We start from the raw sequence: 27,283 nt of genomic DNA on the forward strand, positions 1-27,283 counted from the left end.
GTCAGCCTACATCATTCTAATGAAAGTGATACAAATCAGTTAAACTCTTTCATAGCTAGCGCCCTCACAGCAGACAACATTTGGGTAAAACCTCCCTGCACCCCTCTCCAAAGCATCCACATCGTTTTGGTAAGGTAGCGATCAGAACTGTATGCAATAATCAAATGTGCGTGAAGCAAAAGTCCGATGCAACTGCAAAATGATCTGCCAACTCTTTTATTCAATATCCTGGGCAATGAAGTAAAACATGCCATAAGCCTTCTTGACCACTTTACTTACTGCGTTGCCATCTTCGGGGAGAAAGGACCTGAATACCCAGCTCTCTCTGTATGCCAATTTTCCCAGGACATTTCCATTTACCGTATAGTGACTGTCTCTGTGGAGTTTGCACATTCTCCTGTGTCTGCGTGGGTTTTTCTGGGTGTTCCGGTTTCCTCCCACAAGGGAGACAACAAACGAGTGTTAGCCATCAGTGATTACTGTGGAGAAGGACATGGACGATATAGTATATGAGGAAATAGATGGCGACATCTTAAAAAATGTCAATATTAAAGTGGAGGAGATGCTGGATGTCTTGAAATGCAAAAAGTGGATACATCCCCAAGATATTAAGTGTACCCTCGACCTCTGTGGGAAGCTAGGGAAATCATGCTGGGCACCTTGCAGATAAATTTGTCATCTTAAGTCACAGGTGAGGTGCTGGAAGATTGTCCCACTGATAGCTCACTCATCCCTGAATACCATGAATCAAATCCCTCCTTCCTGACCGTGGTTTGATCCTAATATCTTCCTGCACTTTGGTGTTGCCACTCAGTATCTCTCTATGTGTTTTCTGTCACGGTAAGGGTCTCATTGCTGTCTCAGACTGCACTTTTGAAGCTACTCCAGATCCTGAGTCACTAGACTTCACTATTCCAGATAGATGAGGCAGCACAATCCAGGGATTGAGATTGGTATTTTCCAGATTTGTCCAGGACACAGTATCATTTTCCACGTGTAACTCTCACTGCATCAATCTAATTTCCCATTTTGCCTATTTCTCTGTGCCCTGTAGGTACATCAAGATGTTGCCGACTTAATAAACTTCCCAACTGCTGGATATCTTGTCCCTTACCTTATTGAACGCAGTTAGTCATGCAGAGGGCTGGAAGATCTGGAACATTCAATAAATCCTGCAGCGAGGCAAGACCATACACAGTGAACAGAGCAGAGTGTGTTTAAAGGATTAAACTTTGCTCCAGAAGACATGACATAGATACAATGTTGAAGGGGGAACACAGAGCATAACGGTCCCAGCCTCAAACCTCACCCTCCTGTTTACTTGCATCTCTGCTGGACTGAGCCTTCCTATGAAAAAAAAATTAAGTTCACAGTAATCAATCCATGCCTGTACTGTATTAGTAAGGATTAGCATAACAGAGGGGAAAACACACCTCCCTCAAGAATGTGGCATTGATGCCTGGGATCTTTCTAATCTATATTACCGCTCTCACATTACCTCTTGTCATATCATGGAGTCGTATGGCAAGGGAACATACCTTTCAGTCCAACTCATCAGCGCCAGCGTTTTGAATGCTTGCAATTCCCAGAAAAGTTCTTATTTCTGTCATGTCCACCCCTCCTACAATCTCGCTGTACATTTGAAACCCACTCCAATACTGACGACTCTTCCTATTGTAAATTGTCCCAGTCTCGATAACATGTTCAATGTCAATAATCTCATCCTGCACTAATCCCTATCTCTGTAGTCTTGCACAATGACTAGAGTGCACCTGTCTCTGTACAATCCTCCAGCCTGGACCAAAATACCAACCTGTGTACTTTCCACAATCCCCAAGAGAACATGATATGATTGGAAACTTCTGCAGGCCCGATCACCCTCCTGCCTCCTGGCCTACAGCACCACACGAAATCTGTAACCATCTCACATCCCTGCCAACCTCTCATCTATATAAATGCCTCCAGACCCTTTTCCAGCTACAACAGCACCTCTGCTCATCCCAGCACCTCAACATTCTCTCCTTGTGTAACTCTGCAATTTGGGTTCAGTGGTTAACATTGCTGCCTCACAGCATCAGAGACCCAGATTAGATTCCAGCACTGGGTGACTGTCTCTGTGGAGTTTGCACATTCTCCGTGTCTGCGTGGGTTTCCTCCGGGTGCTCCAGTTTCCTCCCACAGTCCAAAGATGTGCAGGTTAGGTGAATTGCCAGTTCTAAGTTGGCCATAATTTTAGATGCATTAGGCAGAGAGAAATGGGTCTGGGTGGGCTACTTTTCAGAGGGTCGCTGTGGACATAGGCCGAAGTGCCAGTTTCCATACTATAGGGAATCTAATCGAATTTAAACTCTTCCTCTGGGTTCTATATTATTGTCCCTAAAAATCCCTCTATCCATAAACAACCCTCCAAACTTCCGGTTTCTGTAAACTTTGACACCTCCAACATTCCTCCTTATCTGTGTAACCTCTTGCTGAAACCCATGAAAATGTGAAGACCCTACAATCCCTCCCTCCTCTAAGGTCCCTACAACACTCCCGGTCTGTAGGTCACACTGCAATGCCTGTGACTCTCCCGATCCAGTTCCTACAAGACTCATTATCGGTGTAACATCCTCCGTTGTTACCACTCACCCTGTCAGTGTAAGCTCCTCCAGTATCTCCATCCATCTACTCATCTCCATAACATTCTCCAACTCTTACATCCATTTCTATGTAGATTTCATCCTCCCCTACAACCCTCCCAACCTCAGAAACATCCTCCAGTGTGTGCAATATTCTCTATCTGTGTAACAGCCTCGAGGCCTTATTGCTGTTCCTGTGTCTGTAAGCTCTGTCAGACTCTGCAGCTTTCCCATCTGCATAACCTCCTGAACTTAAACATTCAATATCAACAACTGTCTACATTCACTACGGCTCCCATATCTGCCAATTCCTCAATTCTATACAACACTGTTAATCTCTGTAAATAGCACCATTCCATAAAACACACCTGTCTATGTAAACTACCCCATCTGACACTGAGAAGCTTCACTGTACACCTGTGGTCCCTTTAGATCTCCTTGTGTCTTCCCTGACTCCATTGATTACAGCTCATCTCATGTAAATCCTCTAGGTCATATATTAATCCGCATCTATTCTTCAGTCCTGTCAATTCTCGTTCTTTATCTCCAGACCTTCCATTACTCCTGATCGATGTCAGGTTATTGATCCCTTGCAGCATGTTTAATACCTAAAGCAGCCTCCAACTCCTCAGTGAATCCTGTCCCTGTAACCTCCTGAAGTACGAGAGCACACTATCTTTGTAATATCTTCCAGCATCAGCAAACGTCTCGATATCTGTAGCTTCCTCCAGAACAGCGCTCCACATCTCTGTTTAACTGATGGGATTGCTGCAAATATGCTTTCACAGCCCTCACTAACTCTCTGAACTCCTGCGGCCGTACAAGCCTCGTTTCTCTGACCCCTCCGATCCTAAACACCCCACTGACTTATGAACTGATTGAGTTCCTTTGAACATCCCTATTTCAGTAACCTCCTCCACCTCAAAATATCTCCCATATTTATGTAATTCCCAGCCACTGTTTCGATAAACTTTTGCAGCTCCAACTGCCATCCTTATCTGTGTAATCTCCATTGCCTACAATCCATCATGTCATGGCAACTCCTGCTGCTGAGACTAACATCCCGACATGTGACCTGTCCTGTCCAGTCCCTACAATACTTCCGACCTCAGTAACTCCTGCAACTCGAACCACCGCCCCACCTGTGTACTGCCCAGTTCCTAAACCCTTCCTTATCTGTACAAACCTTGCAGCTCCAAACACCATGCCGATCTGTGTAATCTCCAGGACGGAATATGCCTCCCTTTCTCTGTGAGTCATGCAGATCCAGTATCACCACAATCTGTGCAATCACCAGTCCCTGCAAACATCCCGAATTCTACAGCTCCAACGGCTGCCCCGAATTTCTTGGTAGTGTGGATGTGCAGAGGGGTGTTGGAGTCCATGTGCATCGATCCCTGCAAGTTGCCACCCAGGTGGATAGTCCTGTAAAGAAGGCATACGTTGTGTTAGGTTTCATTGGAAGAAGAATTGAGTTCCAGAACTGCAATATCATGCTACAACTATACAAAACGCTAGTGTGGCCACACTTGGAATATTGTGTACAGTTCTGGTCGCCTCAGTACAGAAAGGACGTGGAAGCATTGGAAAAGGTGCAGAGGAGATTTTTCAGGATATTGACTGGTCTGGAGGGAAGGTGTTATGAGGAAAGGCTGAAAGATTTGGGTCTGCTCTCATTGGAAAGAAGAAGGCTAAGGGGGGATTTGATAGAGACTTACAAGAAGATCAGAGGATTAGATAGGGTAGACAGTGAAAGACCTTTTCCTTGGATGATGACGTCAGCTTGTACGAGAGGGCACGATTACAAATTGAGAGGTGATAGATTTAAGACAGATGTCAGAGGCATGTTCTTTATGCCGGGAATTGTAAGGACATGGAATGTTCTACCTGCTAAGGTCGTCAACTCAACCACATCAGGGAGATTTAAACAATCCTTAGCTGAGCACATGGATGATGATGGGATAATGTAGGGGGAACGAGCTGAGAATAGTTCACAGGTCGGCCCAACATCGAGGGCTGAACGGGCTGTTCTGCGCTGTATTGTTCTATGTTCTAATCTGCACTCAGAGACTGGTGAACCTGGGGTATTCTCTCCCACAGAAGGCTGTGGAAACCAAGGCACTAAATATAAATCAGGATTTCTCGACAGTAAAAGAATGGAGATACTAGGCTTATGGTGTGGGGATAGGGGATCAGTTACTATTGAATTTAATGGGTAGAAAATTCTACTACTGCAGTTCCTACTTATATTTTTCCGATGGTTTATCACATTAAGGGACATGTACATTGAGCAGGAAAATTGTATTGAGGAGATGTTTGAACGTGATCTAGAATGGGGAAGCTCATTGTGATGAATGGACTACTCCTTTCCCGATGTTTCTGTGCAGTCTGTGAGAAAGCTGCATAAATGTTGTCACAAACTCTCAAATGTTAGGAATGAGGTTGCAGGTTTGACAGAATTGTGTTTCCCGTTCCCTTTTCCGATATCGAGGCTGGTACCGGGTGTTCTGTCGGTTTTATCCTTTAAGACCCCGAAGCAGTTTGATACAATTGAGTGCTTGAGTCAGAGACCAAAGAAGAGTCTATCATATCTGTGTGTGTGTGGAGTCACTTTTAGATCAGACCAGGAAAGCACCAGAGATTCACTTCCTGAAAGTACACTGGGGAGTAAAATTGGTGTTTACAATCAACATTGGCTTCAAGTTCACTGCTACTGACACCAGATTTTTGATCTCGATGTTTTATTAATTGTTTTAACTTCCACCAGTTGCCTGAGCATTAGCCTGGTCTGAATTACTAATCCAGTGCCATTTCAACACCAGCGCTATCGGAAATCACACTGAACAGGTTATTTCTGTGCTGCTTGACAACTCTGACAAAAACAAACTACCACCAATTTGGCTGTCGTGATGGGACCGAGGGTGTGATTATTGGTCAGATTTCAGTTATCTCCTCTTAGGTGGATTGAACATAGTTGAGTAATTTTCCACAGTGCCAGGCAGGTGTCAGAGTTGGAGATGAATGAAACAGTTTTCCCAGGGACACTGCTTAATGTGCAGCACAAATTTCCAGTCCTATTGCAGGCATGATGTCAGGGCCCATTGCCTTTTGCCATATCTTCTGTGTTCAGCTTTTTTTTTCATGTCACGTTCAGCGAATTGAATTGGTTGAAGGCTGGCATCTGTGATTCTGTGGGCTTCATGGTGAGGGAGAATCACTGACTCAACACTTCTGGTTGAGGATGGTGTAGATACTATATCCTTGTCTTTTATACTGATGTACAATATTGTTCCATTATTTAGAATGGGGATATTTGTGGAACTCTGTCTTCCAGTGAATGGTTTAATAGTCCATCATCCTATATGAAAGGATGTGGCAGGACTGCATGTCTTAGATCAAATCCGTGTCACAGGGTCATTTTGACCTCTCTATCCAATGTTAATTCTCTTGATTAGAATGTCAACAGTTGAACGCAGTAGCTTTAATGGGTTATCATCAGGATTAGGTACACATGGTTCTTACTCTGGCATGTTTACCCACACTCGTCACTGAACCATAGAATAGCTTGTTAGTAATGGTAAACTGAGGCATTATCCCAGTAAAATGTCATAAATATTGTTTGAATACAATTCTGCTTCTGCCATTGTCGACAACACCACATAAATACACAACTTTGATCTGCAATGCTTTTTTTTTGCCTGTTCGCCAATTCACATTGAGACCCATTCACATATCAGCCCTGTACTCAGGGCTCTGGTTTCTGATGTGCTTACACTTTTGATTTATTAGCCTCATTCTTTTGAGGGCCAGTCCATGTTCTCATGCCTAGGAGGGCGGCACGGGGGCACAGTGGTTAGCACCAGTGACCTGGTTTTAATTCCTGCCTCAGGCGACTGTGTCAGTTTGTGCATTTCCAGTCCTATTGCAGGCATGATGTCAAGGCCCACTGCCTTTTGCCATATCTACTGTGTTCAGCTTTTTTATTCATGTCACGTGCAGCGAATTGAATTGGTTGACGATGGATGGGTTTCCTCCGATTTCCACCCACAATCCAAAAAGTGTGCAGATTAGGTGAATTGGCCGTGCTAAATTTTCCTTAGTGTGGGATGAAGGGGTAAATGTCTGGGTGGGTTGCCTTAGGCAGGTTGGTGTGGACTTGGTGGGCCGGAGGGCCTGTTTCGACACTGTGGTAATCCAATTTGTCACATTCCTGGAAACCTTTTACCATATTCTAGGATTCTCTGAGAATCCAGAAGCGAGATTGCAGAGCATTTGGCTTTGCTATTTATATCATCATTGTGTACAGGAATAGTGCCAGAAGACTGGACCACAGCAAAAGTTCCCTTGTTCAAAAAGAGGAGCACAGATAACCCTGGTAATTATAAACCAGTGAACCTTACTTCTGTTGTGGGCGAAGTGTTGGAAACAATTATAAAAGATAATATTTAATACCATCTAGGGGCAAATAAGTTGGTTAGGGATAGTCAACACGTGCAGGGTAGCTGGGGTCTCAGAAACCTTACTGGGTTCAATGATTAGGTGACCAAGCAGGCGTGTAAAACAGTTGCTGTGGTGTATATTGATTTCAGTAAGGCATTTGTTGAGGTTCTCCCGGTAAGCTATTGCACAAAATACGGAGGCATGGGACTGAGGGTGATTGAGAGGTTTGGATCAGAAATTGGCTGAAAGAAGAAGATGTTGGTTGATGGGAAATGTTCATCCTGCAGTTACATTACTTGTGGAGTACCATAAGGAACTGTTTTGGTGACATTTTTATAAATGATACTTTATGAGGGCATAGAAGGATGAGTTAGTCAATTTGAGTAGGATGCCAAGTTCGCTGGAGTTGTGAACAGTACTCAAGAATGTTGCAAGTTATAGAGGGGAATCGATAAGCTGCAGAGCTAGACTGACACGTGGAAAATGCAGTTTACTGCGGAAAAGAGTGAGGTGATTCACTTTGCAAGTGCAACAGGAATAAATTGTACTGGGGTAATGTAATTTCTTGGCAATGTAGATGAACAGAGAAATCTCGGTGATCATGTACATTGATCCCTGAAAGTTGCCGATCAGGTTGATAGGGTTGTTAAGAAGGCATATGGTGTGTTAGCTTTTATTGGTAGAGAAATTGAATTTCGGAGTCACGAAGTCATGCTGCACCTGGACAAAACTCTGCTGCGGCCTCACTTGGAGTACGGTGTACTGTTCTGGTCACTGTGTTATAGGAAGGATGTGGCAGCTTTGGAAAGGATGCAGAAGAGATTTACGAGGATCTTCCTTGGTATGGAGGGAAGGTCTTGTGAATAAAGGCTGAGGGACTTGAGGTTGTTTTCGTTAGGGGAAGAAAGTTGAGAGATGATTTAATTAAGACGTATAAGCTAATCGGTGGATTCGATGGGATGGGCAGTGAGAACCTTTTTCTTTGGATGGTGATGGCTAGCATGAGGGGACATAGTTTTAAACTGAGGGCTGATAGCTATAGGACAGATATCAGATGTAGTTTCTTTACTCAGAAAGTAGTAGCGGCATGGAATGCCGTGATTGCAACATTAGTGGACTCGCCAACTTTAAGGACATTCAAATGGTCATTGGATAAACGTATTGATGAGAATGGAATAGTGTAGTTTAGATGGACTTCAGATTGTTTCCACAGTTGGCGCAACATCAAGGGCCAAAGTGCCTGTACTGCGCTTTAATGTTCAATGTTCTATATTCATCTGAATCTATTCCCTTCCAGTAGTGCCACCTTCTGTGTTTTCAGTGATTGTGCTTGCCTATGTTTGTCTCTGTGACCATGATTATGAACTTGGTAGTGTCAGTGACACCAGCCTTATGTAGTTTCACTTCCTGATGTTTGGAGATCCATATTGGACAGGCCGTTTGAGTAGTTTTGATGCACGTCTTTGAAATTTGTTCAAAATTAGAAATTCTAAGAGAAATTAAGCAGGTGTGGCAGCATTGTGGAGTGAAAACAGAGCGTTTTGGTTCAGCAACTCTTCGATAAAGCTCCCAGTCTTTACAGCAAGTTTTGCTTCAGGTGCAGATTTCCTGTATCAATAGGTATTTTTATTTTTGAAAATATATTCAGTGCCTGTTCATTTCTGGAGACACTCAGCAGGTCTGGCAGACTCTGCCAGAGACAAAGAAGTAGAAATAACATTTCAAGTCCAGAGTGACCTTTCTTCAGAACTGAAAAGGATTTTAAATTGAGCTTCCTAATTTTTTGGCAGAAGTGGAGGAGTGTGATGGGAAACCGATGGTGTGGACGTGCAGTGCAAAAGACAAACGGGTTTAATTGCAGTGAAAGAAAAATAAATATTAAACGGTTGTAAATAAAGGTGTAAATGGGGGATATGGTTTCTCTGTATTGAGTGCAAGATACAAACTAGACAAGGTCATTGCAACACCAGGAGGAAATAGGTTTGAAAAAAGAAATGGGGAAGAGCCATAATGGGGTTAGGCTGTGAAGTTATGGAATTGTATATTAACTCCAATAGGCTGTCACATACCAAAGTGTAAACTGAGCTTGGGTTGTGCTTCATTGGAACATTGCAGCATCCCAGGACGGAAATGTCAGTATGACAGCAAGGTAGGTTATTGTAATGTGAAACAATGAGAAGGTGTGGGTTATTCCATTAGACCAAGTGTTCCTCAATGCAGTCTCTGTTTCGTCTCCCCAACATAAATGAGACTGCGTTGTGAGCAGGAGACTGGATTGAAAGAGTACAAGTGAAATGCTCCTTCACGTGGAATTTCTGTGTTGTGTTGCTAAGAAGTAAGAATTGAGCCCACAATCTTTTCAAATGCCCTGCTGTATTTCTTCTTATATGTAAACTACACAGTAGCATATCTGCCATAACAGCTTTAATCATGCTTTTTATACTTGGTTTGTAACTATTCTTTTACTCTACTTACTTAAAATATATTTCTGATATTCTAACTACGGGGTCTAAGCAGCAGTCATTTTGCCACGCATGCTCCTGTCTGCTTCAAACTGATTTAATTTCTTTCACTCACACTTGTAAGTCTGCACTTTGGAATAGCGTTTATAAATTTAATTCTTGTTATGTTGTAGATTAATCGAACGATGTTCAATATACTCCATAGCTTCCTTGCTTTGATACTCTGTACCTCTGTCCCTAAAACCAAGGATCCACTCAGCTTTCTTAACAACAGTATTAACTCACCTGGCCATCATCGGGGTTATGTTTGCCAGTCCGACGGGAATCTCTCAGACTCCAGTGATATCTGAAAGATCACCGGCAATGCCTCTCCAATCTCCTCAGCTATCTTCATAGAAATATGAGGTGTAGTCTCACTGGTCCGGATGATTTATCCGCCTTCAGATCTTTCAGCTTCCCCAGCGCCTTGTCTTTAGTGATGGTCACTACACTCACCTCTGCCTCCTGACTCTCTCTGTCATGCTGCTAGTGTCTTTCACCATGACGACTCATGCAACGTCCCTATTCAATTCCTCTGCCATTTCATTGTTTCCCACAACTACATCTCCAGCCTGATTTTCCAAACTTCGCTCTTTCTCCCTCTCTTCCCTGTTATGTATCAAAAAACCTCATGCAATCTTATGTTATAATACTTACGAGCTTAGTGACATATTTCATCTTCTCCTTCCTATTGATTTTTCAGTTTTCTTTCGCTGGTATTTAAAGTCTTCCTCATCATCCTGATGACCAAGAATTCCTCACCACATTGCATGGTTTCTCTATGGGTTTCATGCTGTCCTTGACTTCCAATATCAGCTACGATTGTGTTGTCATTCCGTGAACATGCTTCTTATTTCTTGGAATGAATGTCAGTTGTCTCTCTGAGTTATCCACAGAAACTCCTGCCATTTCTGCTTCACCATCTTCCTTGCAAGGCTCCTGCTCCCATTAGCTCTGGACAGATCCTCTATTGTGTCTTTCTCATGATGTTCATCAATAATAATCACATTCAAAAGTGAGCAATGGGTATAAGCTGAAAGCGGGAGGTTTGAGAAATGGGACACGGAGAATAATTGGTGGGTTTACTCATGAGATGCAAAGAGAGATAGAGCGAGAATATATGAATGAGGAAGTGTAAAAATGGAGAAATCTCGATTAGCGACAGATCGAGATGTACTTCCCTATTTGTTTTGTCATGTGCTGTGTCTTTTCCACAGTTTATGTACAACAGACTAATATGTTAAAATTCTGGGTCTACTGCGAGAACTGTTATCTCCAATAATGACAGAAACCAGCTTTTGACAGAATCCAGTCGTATATATTTTTCACAGCAGAAAGTGGATTAATTGAAATAAAGTATGACACCAGAACTGTAATTTACAGAGTGCATCCTGATAGGAATGAGAGTCTGGAACAGAGAATCCCAGAAAGTGTGTGTGTGAACGGGTGGGCTGGGGGTCTGGGTAATATTGAGAGAAGAGAAATATGACACCTCAGCTGAGTAGCAAGTAATGTTACAGTGTTATATAAGTTTTGCATATTTCATGATTCATATTTTGTTTACTCTGTTTCCGTTGTTAATTCTGAATATGTTGTGTACTTACAAACAGTCCTATCTATCTGCACACGCACACTGATTAAACACTGTATATAAAATCATTTTCCTCCATTTCATTTCAAATTACCCTGAGTTGTTGACATTGTCACTCACAATCCCTTCTTCCAAATATAATCTGTTTCTTTCACTACATTTCACTGTATTCCGTCGAACAAGAAGACATTGGAGATTGGAAGATAACATGTTACTCCTCTCCAGTCTTCACAGCCAGTGTCTCCTCGTCTTTTCTGTTTCCTAACGGAGAACACATCAATTCTGTCCCTGAACTTTTAATCCCAATAAACAAGGCAATTGTAAATGTAAGGTGCTGCACCAGATTACCTCTTGCCCAGAGAAAAAGACGGAATGCATTCACCATATCCATGACTTTCATGACATTATACCCTTCGATACGAACCCCTCTCAGTCTGCTATGCTTTAAGGAAAAGAAAACCTAGCTTGTCTACCTTCTCCCTATTACTCAGACCATTGAGTCCTGGAAACGTCCTTGTTAATTGCGTCTGCACTCTTTTTAGTTTAATAACAGCTTTCCTATGGCATGGTGACCAAAACTGAACACAATACTCCAAGTACGACCTCAGCATTGTCCTGTATAACTGTAACATAATTTCCCAACTTCTATACTCAATGCTCTGATTGATGAATGCCAGTGTGCCAAAGGCCTTCTTCATTTTACTGTCTACCTGTGACCCAATGTCAGAGAACTCTGCACCTGAACACCTAGCTCCCTCTGTTCTAGTACACTCCTTAAGACCCTATTATTCACCATGAATCACCTATTTTGATTTGACTTTCTAAAATTCAAGACCTTACACTTATTTAAATTAAACTCCATTTGCCATTTCTCACTGCACTTCCCCAGCTGCTCAAGGTCCTTCTGTAGTTTCTGCTAACCTTCCTCATTATCCTTGATACCACGTATTTTAGTGTCCATTTTCAGATTTACTAATCACACCTTGCACATTCTCATTCAAATCATTGATATACATAACAAAGAGCAATGGGCCCAGCACAGACCTCTGAGGCAATACACTATTCACAGGCCTCCAGTCTGTCAAGCATCTTTCACTATTACATTCTGGTTCCTACCATCAAACTAATTGTGTTTCCAATTTGCGAGGTCCCTCTGGACTCCGGATGATCTAACCATCCCAACAACTTATCAGGTGGAATCTTATCAAAGGTCTTTTTGAAATCCATATCGATGACGTCTACCACCTTGCCATCATCAACCTTCCTGGTCAGTTCATCAAGGAACTCTAAAAAAAATCTGAAACATTATCTCTCACACACAAAGGTATGCTGACAACTGCAGATCAAACCCTGTGTAAGTAAAGAGAGCAATTGGTCTTCATTGTAAGATGATTCACGTACATAAGTAAAACATCTTCCTGTAACTGTAGAGCCTTGCAGATAGAATATTTGGGTCACTGTGCAGAGATTTGCGTTCCTTCATAAGAAATGATCTCCTTACTACAGACACAGGAAATGGTATCATGAGGAGAGAATGAAGAAGCTGAGTGTTTAATATGTAGTGGTGTGAGAGATGAGATGGTTGCGATGAAACTTGAGGTTTCTGCTAACCTTCCTCATTATCCTTGATACCACGTATTTTAGTGTCCATTTTCAGATTTCCAAAAGAGACATTGATCAAGTGAGAAATTCCATACTGTATCCGGTATGGATTGATTTGATTTATTGGCATGTGTATATTAGGACATGAAAAATTTTGTTTGTGATCAGTGCAGACAGATTTTGGTAAGCAAGGACAAGCAGATCAGTGCGAAAAACAAAACGTGGATAGTTTATAATGCAGAGGACGTTAGTTCAACATTAAAGATATACCTCAGTGAAACCTTCATATCAATATACAGTCTGTGTGTGACCCTGCATTGAATGCTATGTTGTTCACAATCCCTGACAGCAGCCACAATACCTTCCTTCTGAAACAGTTAGCCATTCACACCAGGTTCTGCCCAACATCGAGAACACCAGTTTGTCTACTCAGAGATGGAAGATGCTTCTTGAGGCTTCATACAAAACTTACACTTCCCTTCTCACAGCTAGAAAACCAAGTTAAAGTCCCACGTCTGTACCATGAGCAATAGAGCCACGAGGAACAAAGTGGAACAGTCTGTCTGTGCAGTCTCTGCTCCCTTTGCTTTTCATTTTGGAACATTAATCACCGCATACTGATCCTTTCTAAGAGACTCAAGGGGCTGATTGTCTTCTTCCTCGTTCGACTGGTCAGGGCCAAGTACCTGATTGGGTTACCCCTGGTTCCTGGTTAACAGCACGATATGCTGACTAATGTAACAATGCTGCAGCTTTAAGAAGTTATTTTGACTTGATTTCTATTAAGAAAGAAATTGAAAGAGAGATTATGGCCGGGCTAGTTAAGCCAAATTGAGCAAATATCTTGGTTTGCCTGTGGTTTATAGTAACGTAGCCTGATTGAGTGTGGACAGCTCTCGAAGATTAGGTTCTCTGGATTTTGGATTCTCAGTAACATGAGAAGCTATTGTGGTCTCAAAAGATTTGGAAGCTTCAGTGAATGTCTGCTGGTGGCTCCTCTCTCTGAACATTCTCTGAGTGTTTTCTGCCCCATCTTGGATTGGAGATCTGCATTTGAGAATCTGTGTCATAAATTTCCTCTTTTGCCAAGTGTGTGTTTAAGGGATATTACAGTATTAGAATAGATAATTCGTAACAGTTACTGCTTCTATTATTGCGATATGACTTCCCATAGACTTGTTATTCTAAATTTCTATTTAGTTGGTTTTATGTTATCTATCGTGTTTAACTAAATTGTGTTTTGTTCAACACCGAGTAATTTTACCTGGAACAGGCACTTTACATTTCCTTTAAAATAAGAAAACATTCGCATCTAGGCAACCGCCTGGAAATATATTTGAGGGCCTCTGGACTGGATCATAACACTAGACGTCTTCTCTCCCTGTGTAGTATGTTGGAGGCACTTAATTGGCTATCCCTGTTCTTCGAGGAGAAAGTGAGGTCTGCAGATGCTGGAGATCAGAGCTGAAAATGTGTTGCTGGAAAAGCGCAGCATCCAAGGAACAGGAAATCCGACGTTTTGGGCATAAGCCCTTCATCAGGAATGGGCATAAGCCCTTCATCCTATCCCTGTTCTTCTCCAATAGTTTCAATGCGTTGAATGACTTCCTCATATTCCTGTGAAACCAGCGTGGGGCACTGAATGAACTCTTCTTTGTAACTGTGGAAATGTGCAGTGTCTAGCAGTACTGTTCCATGAATGTTCCTAACACGTTAAGCTTAAGTGTTGACCAGGTCTTGCTGCACAACGGCACAGACTGTTTCAGGAGCTGAAGAGTGAATAACTGTTGTGTAATCTTCAGTGAACACCCGCACTTCTGATCTTATTTTTGTGGGCAAGGCATTTATGAAGCTGTTGAAGGTGTTTGTGCTGAGGTATCTACCATGAGGACCTCCTGCAGCCATGTCCCAGGATTAAAAGGATTTATATACACAAACCATAAGCATTGTGTTTTATGCTTTAAATCATTCTTACCAGGTAAGTTTACAACTCGTTCTGATTAAATGCAATCTTTCTCAGGCTCCTTGACACCGTCATCAGTTAAATACTGCCTTGATATCAGAGCCAGTCACTCTTCCTTGAGCCCTTGTTTTTCCTGTCTATTGCTCATGTCAACAGATCATGGTGTAGGGACAGGGAGTGTTTTTTTCAAACAATGGTTAGTGAATGTCAGGAATTCTGTATTCCTAGAGAATTAGGGAGCTAGGTCACTAAACGTACTTAAAGAGGAGGAAGTTGGATTTTGACCTGGCAGAAAGTTGAGGGTTATGAAGAATTGTGCATGAAAGAGTATTTGAGAAGTTATTATTTTATTGAGGGGCGAGGCTGGCTTGCGTGGTTGTGGGGGTGCAGGGGTGGTACAGGTGAATGACCTGACCCTGTGTCTGATGTTCTCACATTCTGTTATTGAAAAGTTACTGGGCGGATATAGGTTTGCTCGCTGAGCTGGGAGTTAGTTTGTGTTATTTTCCTGGAAGCTCTGTTATTAAATGTTATTGTCATGGAGAGCAGAGGATTTTGTGAGCCATCTCTCATTGAGATATGGTGGCTGTATTCACAGCGAATCTAGGTCTACAACTTCAACAACAAATGAAGCACAAGTTGCAGAGAGGCGAAGCTCTGTACAGAAAGATGAGGGGCCTCTTTCACACCCAGCCTGGATTTTCTAATTGCATTTTCCAAATCACATCAAACAATAAATGACAGTCTTGACGGGCTGAATGGTCTTCCCTGTTTATGTACACAAGGTGATAGCATTAAGTAGCCTCCAAATGCTCCTGTCTAACAGGTTTGCTTGGCCGAATCGAACACAGAAACATGAGATTGAGAAGCAGGTGTGGGTCATTAGACACTCAGAGCTTTCTCCACCAGGCACTAACGTCGTGGCTGATCAGGTTGTGGTCTCAGCCCCACTTTCCTGTCCATATCACATTATCCGTGACTGACTTCTCTGTCAAATACTTAATTAAATAAGCGTTGAATAACTGTGAACATAAAGGCACTACAAACGTGTGGGGAAGAGAATTCCCATTTGAAATATCTGTTTAGAATTTCTCCTCATTGCTTTTATAGAGTCATACAGCATGCAGACTTTTCCGTGCTGGCCAGACATCCCAATGCGATCGAGTCTGATTTGGCTCATATCCCTCTAAACCTTTTTATTCATATAACCATCAAGATGACAGACTGCATCACTTCCTCTGACAGATAATTCCATATGCCTGCCTCCCTCTGCATGAAAATAATGCCTCTAAGTTCCCTTTAAAATATTTCCACTCACACTTTAAACCTATACAGTTCTTTTTGGATTCCTCTATCCTAGGAAAAAAGATCTTGTCTACTTAACCCTATTCATGTCCTTTATAATTTTATAAACCTGTATAAGGTCAGCCCTCAGCCCTGATGCTACAGAGAAAACAGTTCCAGCCTATTCAGCCTCTGCGTATAGCTTCAGCCATTCAATCCCGGCAAGATCCTCATAAATTTTACCTGAATCCTTTCAAGTTTCACAACAATCTTCCTCCAGCGGGGAGACCAGAACTGCACACAGTATTCCAAAAATGGCCTCACTGACAACTTGTGCAACTGCAACGTGACATGCCAACTCCTATACTGAATGCTCTGACCAATGAAGGCAAACATCTTTTACACTATCCTATCTACTTTCAAGGAGCTTTGCATCTACATCCCTCGTTCTCTTTGTTCAGCAACATTCCCCAGGACCCAATTAGTGTCTATGCCCTGCCCTGTTTTGCCTTTACAAAATGTAGCACTTCACCTTTAGCTAAATCAAACTTCATCTGCCACTCTTCAGCCCGTTTAGTCATCTGATCAAGGTCTCATTGTACTCTGAGATAATGTTCTTCACTATCCACAACATCAACAATTTTGATGTAATCGGCAAGCTTTCTACTCATACCAACGATAGTCACATCGGAAACATTACCTTAATGACGAAAAGCAAAGGATTCAGCACTGATACTTATGGCACACCACTGCTTACATTCCTCCAGTCTGAAAAACAATCCTCCACGACCATCTGTCTCCTCCTGTCAATCCAACTTTGTACTCAATTGGCTTGGGTGGCTGTTTCCCATGTGACCTAACTTTACTAACTTGTCTACTGTGCAGAAACTTGTCGAACACCTTGCCCAAGTCCATTTGGACATCATCTACAACACTGCCTTCATCAATCTTCTTTGTCACCTCTTTAAGAAAATCAATCAAATAAGTTTGAATAATTTCCCACGCAAAATGACATGGTGACTATCCCCAATACCCTTGCCTTTGCAAATGTATGCAATTGACAATCCCTCAGAATCCCCTCCAACAACTTACCTACCACTGATCTCAGGCTCATCAGTCTAGTGTCCCCTGGTTTGTTGGGTTAGATTTGATTAGATTACTTAGATTAGATTAGATTACTTACAGTGTGGAAACAGGCCCTTCGGCCCAACAAGTCCACACCGACCGCCAAAACGCAACCCACCCATACCTACATTTACCCCTTACCTAACACTACTGCAATTTAGCATGGCCAATTCACCTGACCCGCACATCTTTGGACTGTGGGAGGAAACCGGAGCACCCGCAGGAAACCCACGCAGACGCGGGGAGAATGTGCAAACTCACAGTCAGTCGCCTGAGTCGGGAAATGAACCCGGGTCTCAGGCTCTGTGAGGCAGCAGTGCTAACCACTGTGCCACCATGCCGCCCACTAGGGTTTCTGCTTCCTTTTTAGTGCCACTCCCCTCTTGTTCACAGCAAGTTATCAATGTAACCATGTTGATGATATAGCCAATGATACAGGTCTCACATATGTCAGGGTCGTTTGGGAAGAGGTGAGGTAGATTTCCTTTAAATACTTGGCTGTTATTTCCAGCTTAAATGGCTATTGTCTGTGTTCGCATGCTTGCACATTGCATGTGTCTGTGCCTGTCTCTGTGTGTGTGTGTGTCTGCCTGTATTGATTGTGCTGCCAGTTTTGATTGTGGTGTGAGTTGCTACCCACCTTCTGTCCCTCCCAGACTGAATTCCTGAAGGCTTATACACTCCACCACTACCTTTACTGTGGCCTTGGTGCGGGGAGGGAGAGAGGGGATTCTGGGTGGGTGGGAATGCAAAAGAGATTGACAACAACAGAAAGCCCAGCAGATCTGGCTGTATCTGTTTCGGGTCAAATGACCCTTCCTCTGAACTCACGTCGTGGAATATTACATCACTTTAAATACCACAGAGACTGCCACACCTTCCATACAGATACATCCACACGAATAATGACACATGGAGGCACTCACTAATACATTCATACTATGCAGACATAGAGAGTGTGTCTTTATTTCTGTTGCTCCACGATAATCTTATCAATATTTCACTTGCTCTGTCTGGTGTGTGTCACTATTTATTGGTGAAGTCTGACTGTAGGGCAATTTAAATGTTTGAAGATGCCAAACCTGCAAGAATTATTAAGTTTATTGTGGACGGTGGGGAACTCCAAGAGGAAAGTGATAAGTTGTTGTAGTGTTCACGTATATGGCAGATGGCTATCAATGCAGAACAGTGTGAGCTGATGCACTTTGGTGAAACAACATTGAAAGGCAATATGAAACATGGTGTACCGTTAGAAAGTAGGTGCAGGAACAGAGGTCCTAAGCATATATGAGTACAGATTATTGAAGATGCCCGGACAAGTGGTGAGAGCAGTAAGTATCTCAGATTATTTTCAGTATCTGAGCTGTTTACACTAGGAGGTGCAGGAGGGCACCTCCGCGCTCCTTTACTGGGAGGTGGTGGAGATAATGTGTTGTAAGCCCACCCTGCTGCCCCCCAAGTCTGTGGGGAAACCATTTGTACCACCTGGACACAAAAGTGAAATTGCATCAGGACCACGGCTTCTATGTTGTGACGAGGGAAATGGAACGGACAGTGGGTTTAAAGTGAGAATTTCCCTTCACTGAACATTGCTCCTTACTTGCTTGGGGGAATGTGGATGGTTCAGAATCTCCACACCTGTCGTCCTGGTCCTCTCCGGTTCGTACCAGGGTCCTACACACATAGCGGCGGGAGATGGGTGAGGTAGCGGGTATCGGGCACTCCATCATCCGGCTCGACACTTTCTGTACTATTCCAGGCTTTTTCTCCTGGAAAGGGAAAATGGGGAGGGGACGAGTGAGAGTGGGAGTGGGTGTCCCTGCGTTAGTGCTGGTGTAGATGGGGGGAAATAGTGAAGTGTTCAGAGAGAGTAACTCCACAGTGTTATTAGTGTGTGGGGGGAGGGGGAGGGGTATAATGGAGGGGAGACAGAGATAGTGGGAAGAGGCTCCATGCATCAGTGAGAGTGGTGGCGCATGAACTTGTTCAGGCTTTGGTGCTATAACAGACATACAGTGAGTGTGAGGGAGCAGAAGAATATGTTTACACTTATCCTGACAGAGCAGGGAAGGTTATTGATGCTTGTCCTGTCTTGTTGGACATTTGTTCAGACTACAGACTAAGCTCGGTGGTGAGCACAGATCATGCGGGATGAGTCTGAGGTTGTGGCCCTGTCAGGGAAGTGAATGGTTCCCCTCTATACTAGCCCATTCACTAGGCCCTCCGTGTACCTGTTGGCAAACCGTGTTGTAATTGCCCCTTATCTGCCAGGCTCAGGGTAAACAATGCCGAGCAGCTCCAAACTAAGAAAGCTCAACCATGTGTCCATTGGTCTTTTAAAGTGCCAGAAATCACAGAATATACAGGAGCATCCGGGCAATGCTGAGTACATCCAGCCATGATGGGTCGGAGAATCGGGCTGGTATTGAATGTGAGGGACACCATGGGCTGGGGTGGGTATTTAATGAAGTGAGTTCCTTAAGATAGCACTAGGAAACTAGTTCTCCTTAAAGCAGATCATCTCTCTGTCACACTCCATGAAAATCACACTGAGACAATTTATTGTTAGATTCCCGTCAAAGAGGCACAACATCTGCTGAGCCCACGAATAGTGACAAAGCTGCAGCTGCTTCTCCAATACTCTCCGTCACAGAGAAGGAGCTAAGCGTGACCTACCCTTGGGAAATAAGGCAGGGCAGGTGACTGTGGTATCAAAGTGGAAGCACATTGGGACAAGTAATCATAATTCTATTAGCATTAAAACAGAAATGGAAAAGGATATTGTTATAAATTGGAGGAAGGCCAATTCTAATGATTTTAGGCGACAACTTCTAAAGTGGATCTGAACAGATACTCACAGATAATGGGCCAGCTGAGAAGACGGAAGCCTTCAAAAATGAGTTGTAAGAGCTCAGAGGCAATATATCCCTGTGAGGGTGAAGGGTAAGTCAGGTAGGTGTAAGGATGCTGGACTTGAGAAATTGAGGGTCTGGTCACAGATAAAAGGGAAACATATGTCAAGTAGAGGTAGCAAGAATCAAGAATTTTTCAGTATTCATACACAGGGTGAGGGTATCACTGGTTTGACCTGCATTTATTGACCATCACTAATTGTGTAGAGGGTATTTGCGAGTCGATCACATTGTTGTGGGTCTGGAATCATATGTAACCCAGAGCATTAAGGACGGCAGTTTGCTTCCTTCAAGCACATCAGCGAACCACATGGGTTTTTCCAAAAATCGAAAATGGATTTATCATCGTCATTAGTATCTTAGTTCCAGTTTTAAAGTCAATGTCTAGTGAGTCTAAAGCCAGTGGATGTATTCTTAAGAGGGAAATCAGGAGACCATAAAGATGACATGAGAAAGCTTTGGCAAATAGGGTTATGGACAATCTTCAAATGACTCTGCAAATACATTAATGACAAAAGAGTAACTCGGAAGAGTTTCTGGACACATAAAGATCAGCAAGGCTGGCGATGTGCAGAACCACAGAAGATGGAGGTGGTACAAAACAAACGTTTTACATCAGTATTTACTGTGCAGAAGGGTATGGAAGCTAAAGAGCTTCTGAAATAAATAAAGAAACCTTGAAAATTATCTGTGCTACAGAGGAGAAGATGCTGGAATTCGTAAAGCCTGAAAAGGGGGAATTGTCCCCAGGACCTGATCAGGTGGGAAGGGATGAAGTGATTGCTAAGCCCCTTGCTGAGATACATGTATCATCAATAATCACAGGTGAGGTAACGGAAGATAGGAAGTTTGCGAACTTGGTCCAGTTACATTGAACATTTAAGAAGGATGGTAAGGAAAATCCAGTGAGCCTGACTTCAGTAAGGAATAAGTTGTTGGAAAGGATTATGTGGCGCAAGGTGTGCATATATTTTGTATGGCAAGGAATGATACAGGATAGGCAACATAGCTTGAAGCATGGGAAATCGTGTCTCACGAAATTGACTGAGATTTCTTTGAAGAAGTGAGGTCTACATTGTCAATATGGACTTCAGTAAGACAGTTGACAACTTTCTACATGGTAGACTGGTTAACCAGTTTAGTTCACATGGAATTGTCGGAGAAGTAGCCATGTGGATACAGAATTGGCTCGAAGGTAGGAGACAGAGGGTGGTTGTGGAGGATTGATTTTTGAAATGGAGGGCTGGGACCATTGGTGAGCTACAAGGATCACTGGGTCCACTGCTTTTCATTATTTATATACATCATTTGAATGTGAACATAGCAGCAATAGTTGGTAAGTTTGCAGATGACACCAACACTGATGGTGCAGTGGACAGCAAGGAAGGTTCACGTCAGAGTACAATGGGATCTTGATCAGATGGGCTGAGGGCTGAGGAGCAGCACATCGCATTTAATCGAGATAAATGTGAGAAGCTGCATTTTGGAAATGCAAATCAGCGCTGGTAATTTAATGGTAATGTCCTGGGGAGTGTTTCTGAACAAAGAGATCTTGGAGCGCAGGTTCAGATTTCATTGAAAGTGGAGTCACTGTTAGTCAGAAAAGTGCAGAGGACATTTGTTAGGCTTGCCTTTATTGGTCAGTGCTTTGACTATAATGAATTGGAAAGTCATATTACTACTTAAAAGCTTATTAGTTCGATCATTTTTGGAGTGCTGCTTTCAATTCTGGTCTCCTTCCTATCGTAACGATGTTGGGAATCTTGAAGCGAATCAGGAAAGACTTACAACGGTGCTGTCAGGATTTAGGATATAGGGAGAGGGTGAGCAGGTTGGGGCCAACTTTTTTCCTGGGCTGTGAGGGGCATGTGTAAGGTGAATAGCCAAAGTATTTTCCTCAAAACAAGAGGACAAGGATTTCAGGTGAGAGGGGAATGATTTTAAAATGACTGTAGATGCAGCGTTTTCCAACAGAGTGTGGTGTAAATACTGGAATGAGCTGGCAGAGGAGGTGGTGGAGGTTGGTACAATTACAACGTTATAAAAAAAGAATTGGATGGGTACATGAAGAGGAAGGGTTTGGAGTGATGTGAGCCAAATGCTGGCTGATGTGAGAAGTTTAATTTGGGGTATCCCATGAATGAGTTGGACTGAAAGGTCTGTTTCCATGCTGTACATCTTCAAGGCTCTGATTCTGTATGACCTCACACTAATATCCCATTAGTTCATCATTTCAGGAAATACTAAGCTATGTTGCGAGATGCTAGAAATGTCTTCACTTGAGCATTCTGAAACTTGCAAACACATCATTCCATAACACTGTCTCTGAATCTCTCTCCCTCTTTCTGTTTCCCAAATCTCTCCCTCTTGTTGGTTTTAAACTGATTCTCAACATCCAGTTCTAATTGTTCAGATTTAATTTGAATAACTCTACTACACCTTTTCTTGGCCTTAAATATTGCTCATCTGAGAGAAGGAGCTTCAAACCTTAAGAAGTTTAGAAACAATGTTCAAAAAGCATAGCTTGCGTTTTCTTTGACGTCCCGGTGTCTTGGCCTGTGTTCCATGTTGGACAGAGGGTATTCAGCAGTTTTGAGGTACATCTTTGTAACATACTCTATGCCTATCCACTGAATGTTTGTGTTGGTCCCTCTTTGCTGATCTTGTGCTCAGTAACATGAGGAATCCCATCAACTGTTACTGATCCAGACCGGGCTTCTCACTTGCATTTGAATGATATTTGACTTATTTCTCGTTTTGAAACGTTAGTGGAAATGCTGGAGACAGTTTCCTGCAGGCTGTGTATTCAGCTGCTGTGCAAATTCAGGAAGACCAGAGGCTTTGGTGACCCACTGTGGGATGAGTCATGGTGACTGTAGTTACTGCATCTGGATCTGCAACGTGAACAACAAATGGAGCAGAGACTGCAGAAGGGAATATCTGTAAAATAGAATGAGGGAATCAGAATCAGATCACTAAAGGCCTTAGAGAATGCTTGAGCAGGATGGAAGGGCCTGCTTATGTAACATATTCAGACATTTCTATTAATAAAGCCCCAATTCCGCTTCTCTCCCAGTGTCCAATAGTGGTGGGGGGTTAGTCACCTCCTTGTGTTCTTGGGTAACAGAACTCTGGGGCCTAATAAGTCTCCAGATTTCCCTGTGCCCCAATCTCGAGCTCTTAGTGACTTCCTCCTGCCCCTGTGTCCCAGTCGTGAACAGTTGAGTGACTCCCTCCTGTTCCTGTGTCCCAGTCTTGAGCAGTTGAGTGACTGCTTCCTTTTCTTCTGTCCCAGTCTCGAGCAGTTGAGTAACGGCTTCTTGACCCTGGGTTCCAGTCTCTAAAAGTTGAGTGACAGTCTCTTTTTCCTGTCTCCCTATTTCGAGTCGTTGAATGACATTCTCCTTTTCCTGTGTCCCATTCTCGAGCAGTTGAGTGATTGTCTCCTGCTCCTGCGTCACAGGTTTGTGAAAATATCCTCCACCTGATCCTGAGTAACAGGCTCCTATAGCTGTCTGCTCTCCTGCTGCTCCTCCTGAGTAAAAGGCACAAATATTAATTTACACACGTGCTGTCCCTGAAAAACAGGCTCCAAAAGCTCTGTGATCTCCTCCTGCTCCGCTGGAAGAGAATTGATGGTCTGATGGTCTTTCAGTTTTTAATGACTGAGTCCCTTTCTCCTGTTTCTGTACAACACCATCAAAATCTGAATGCTGCATGGATAATTTGTTTCTCAATAATTGAGCAAGCATGCTGACTGACTGTTCTTTTGTTGTTCAGTCATGAGAAGCTGAACAAGTAACAGGTTCGAGAGGCTGGATGGCCACCTCCTATCCCTTTGTAACCCACTAAGAGGCTGAATGGCCTCCTCCTATCCCTTTGAAACACACTAAGAGGCTGAATGGACTCCTCCTATCCCTTTGTAATACACTAAGAGGCTGAATGACCTAATCCTGTTGCTCTGTAATCGACTCGAGAGGCTGAATGGCCTCCTCCTGTCCCTCTGAAACACACTTGAAAGACCGACTGGCCTCCTCCTATGCCTCTGTAACAAACTTGAGAGGCTGACCGCCCTCCCCATCCCTCTGCAACAGACTCAAGAGACTGAATGGCCTCCTTCTATCGCTCTGTATCTACACATGGGGACCGAGTTGTTTCTCGCTGTTCCTGAGCAGCAGTTTCAATGTAGTGAATGATGTCTCAAGATTATGAAAAGACTCGATAACAGGGCATTTCAAAATAATGCAGCATTAATCAAAGGTATCTAGAAAGGTATCTCCCCACGAGCCATTTTATACAGCTGGTCTGTTGTTTTATCCCTGTCTCCTTTTTAAAGAGGGTGGAACATATACACCCCTGCAATGTTCTGGCAATACCCCCACGCACAGGGAAGAAAAATTCTAAGATTAATGATTTATTATTTATACCTCAGCAATCCTTATGCTTTCCATCCAGACTGAGTAAATATTCTCTTGTATTGTAATGCGCAAAGTGATCTAAGAAAGGGGTTAACTGAACCTGTTTGTTCAGTGGCTGTGATTAATGTCAGTCTCCGTGGATTCTCATTATCCCAGTTGAGGGTTTCCATCTTTTAATGGTAAATGTGATCCAACAATGTGTTATCCCATAATATAAGTAGGAACATCATCAACAGCACTAACACGGACAAGCAGCTTCAGAGAGCCAGGGAGGAGACATCAGAATCTGGGAACATTAGATTGGAATGTTCCAACAATGGATCAGAATCTGGGAACATTAGATTGGAATGTTCCAACAATGGGCAGGAGTTTAAGCTTTTATGTTTGGATTCTTTCTACATATTATTGGTTCTCATTACCATCGCGGATCCGATATGCACTTCACATTATTCAATATTTTTATTATCCTATCCTGGCTATTGTTGGTGTCCCTGGTAAGTTTTGCTGTGCATTTATTATTTGCATGAACCATGTGTAACTGTATTACTGTTCTTTGCATTTAAGTTACTCCGTAAATATTCACTTTCCAAACCAGTGCGAGAAAAATAATGAACTTGCTCAGGCTTTCTCTCCCTCTTTAGATCTGGCACTGTGCCTTGTGGGTTGACCAACTCAGTTTCAGCTATGAACCAGGATTCATTATGTCACTCACCGCCTTTGTTATTTAAATGTTGAAATCATGGATGTCACTGTCTCCTGTTCTGGTTACTAACTCCATTTCCTTCCTCTGACTTCATCCCATCCCTGGCCATTACTTGAGGCTGAAACGGACAAGTAATAGTTATGGCCACAAGCTGATTCCTGACACCATACCCTGACCTTTCCTAATTTTAGCAATTGACTCCTGTAGAATATACTTCACTGGCTCCTCCCATCTGCTACATGAACACGGAGTTGTGAAATCCAGTCTTAATGATCTACTGCAATAATCCGCTGCTGACACTCCCAGCTCCAAGCCTGCCAAAGCAAATCTGAGTGGATGCAGCATGGCTCAGATCGGAACTGAGACCAAATTCCCATCATTCCTGTGCGGATTGATTTATATTGTTGCTGCATTCGCAATGCGTTTACTTTAATATTCTAGAGCACCTCGTCACCTCTGTCTCTGATACGGTCCTCAGTCTCCCTCTGTTAATTGCATAAACCCCTGCCAGTTGTTCACATTTAACTTGAATTCCTCCGTGTGTTCTCTCTCAAACACACACACACACACACACACACACACAAACAGTTCTATAGAATAGGTACAGTAGCAATATACTGGCAAAGGTTTGCAATGTTCTCCATGCTGAACAAATCATCCAATATACGGGGTAGTCCACTAGCATGGTCTGCACAACTCTACGGTGTGCCTGTTACCTTTCAACAGTTTATGGTGTCTGGGATAAATCTGTGAGGCAGATTCATAATTTGATGTAACGAAGTTTTTCAACAGATCTGGCAATGTCTTTATTGAATGTTCTCATTCTTTTGATTGGACGCACCGATGTCTCACTTGTCCAGTCAGTCCCCCTCTCCTCTCTCTCCTTTTCTATAGCTTTGCAACATGTTATCAGCTAATTATTTTTTTTCTCTGTATCTTTCCCTGGCGTTGGCTCCCTAGTGTATCGATTGCTGGTGTTGCAAAGCTCAGAAAGAGTGAAATGATAGGTGTCAAGCTGTTGTGCGCTTCCTGGTGTGTCCCATGAGGTGTTCGATGTTGGACACAGTGTTCCAGCAGCTTTGACTTACATCTCTGAAGCTTGTTCGGTGTCTGTCCACTGAATGGCTGTGTCTGTCCCTCTCAGCTGATAGCGATCAATAACACAAGGAAGTCCATCGAATATTATTGTAAATGTACAGGCATCTGACTTGTAGCTGAAAGGCTTCTGACTGACTCCTGTTATTGAAAAGCTAGTGGAGGTGCTGGGGTTGGTTTGCTGGAGGTTGTGCTGCAAGCTGCTTCAGACATTCAGGGAGATCTAAGGATTTGGTGACCCAACTCTGGATGGGGCATGGAGACTGCAGTTACAGCATCTGGGTCTGTAACAAATGGAGCAGAAACTGCAGAGTGGGGAAGCTCTGAAACCACAAAGTGAGTACGTGGGCACACACCAGGAAGTGAACAACAGCCTGACACATACCATTTCACTGTTTCTGAGCTTCAGAACACCAGCAATCGATACATTAGAGAGCCAACGCCAGGGAAAGATACAGAAAAATAAAACAATTAGCTGATAACATGTTGCGAAGATATAGAAAATGAGAGAGGAACGGTGGGAGCAACTGGACAAGTGAGACATTAGTGCGTCCAATCAAAAGAATGAGAACATTCAATGAAGACATTGCCAAAACTGTTTGTGTCTCAACGTGGACGCACACTCTCCCTCTCCCCCGACATAAACCCATGCAAAAATTCCCTCTCCTCCCCGCGCACACTCACGCTCCCCTTCTCTCACATGCACACCCACACCCTCTCTATCCCTCACACACACACATACTCCACCTCACTCTGTCTCACACACACAATCTCTCTCCCCTCACATGGACACTCCACTGTGCACTCAAATATATGCAAGCACATTCATACACACACAAGCACACCTAAATCAGTGGGGTAAATTTACATCAGCACATTTGAATTTGCAGATACATAAATACAAAAAATAAAATTTGTATACAGTCAGTCAATGTGGCATTTTACAAACTCCTACTTGTAATTAAACCCAGTATGAGTCCAGGTAAAGATACAGACAGACTCCAACCAAGACCTCCCGCCTAAAATAC

Source organism: Hemiscyllium ocellatum, chromosome 38 (assembly GCF_020745735.1).
Source record: "Hemiscyllium ocellatum isolate sHemOce1 chromosome 38, sHemOce1.pat.X.cur, whole genome shotgun sequence".
Classification (NCBI taxonomy): Eukaryota; Metazoa; Chordata; class Chondrichthyes; order Orectolobiformes; family Hemiscylliidae; genus Hemiscyllium; species Hemiscyllium ocellatum.